General features: G+C 39.2%; 1 non-coding gene across 1 annotated transcript; it reads right to left on the bottom strand.

The window, feature by feature from the left end:
- Positions 1–394: 394 nt before the first annotated feature.
- On the bottom strand, positions 395–501 carry LOC121231702 (small nucleolar RNA R71). The gene has a single exon (XR_005929758.1). It is a non-coding gene; the product is annotated as a small nucleolar RNA R71 (small nucleolar RNA).
- Between the last annotated feature and the right edge of the window lie 317 nt (positions 502–818).

Here is an 818-nt window from a genome sequence, read left to right as displayed (position 1 = left end):
GCTGATCCAGTAAATTAGAATCCTGCTCCACGTACTATGTATGATTATGCTAAACCTAATTTAACAGGAATTGAATCGAGCATAGTTAGGCCTGCTGTTGCTGCAAATAATTTTGAAATGAAACCTAACACCATTCAAATGATCTAACAGTTTGTTCAGTTTGATGGTTTGCAGGACGAAGATCCCAATGCTCACTTGGCAAATTCTTAGAGTTTTGTGACACTTTTAAAATTAATGGTATTTCTGATGATGCCATTCGCCTTCGGTTGTTTCCCTTTTCGTTGAGGAATAAGGCTAAACAGTGGTTGAACTCATTGCAACAAGGATCAATCACTACTTGAGAACAGATGACCGAAAATTTTTATTAAAATATTTTTCGCCGGCTAAAACAGCCAAATTATGTAATGATATCTCCTCTTTTGTGCAAAAGGATTTAGAAACACTCTACGATACATGGGAGAGATACAAGGACCTTTTGCGAAGATGCCCTCACCATTGGTTACCACTCTGGCTATATGTCCAAACATTTCACAATGGCCTGAACCCTTCGACTCGGCGGGTGGTTGATGCAACTGCTGGCGGAAAAATTAATAATAAGACACCTGAAGATGCCTATGAATTTATAGAGGAGATGTCACTGAATAACTATCAGTGGCAAGTCATGAGGACAAAGCCAACGAAAAAACCGGCATTTATAATGTCAATTCGGTCACCATGCTCTCTAATCAGGTAGAACTCTTGAATAAGAAAATTGATGGTTTTCTTAGTTCTTCATAGGTTCACCCAGTAATGCAGTGCGAAGCAAGTGGAGGTGGATC

Source organism: Gossypium hirsutum, chromosome A06 (genome assembly GCF_007990345.1).
Source record: "Gossypium hirsutum isolate 1008001.06 chromosome A06, Gossypium_hirsutum_v2.1, whole genome shotgun sequence".
Classification (NCBI taxonomy): Eukaryota; Viridiplantae; Streptophyta; class Magnoliopsida; order Malvales; family Malvaceae; genus Gossypium; species Gossypium hirsutum.
This window is presented reverse-complemented; position numbering and strand designations above follow the sequence as displayed.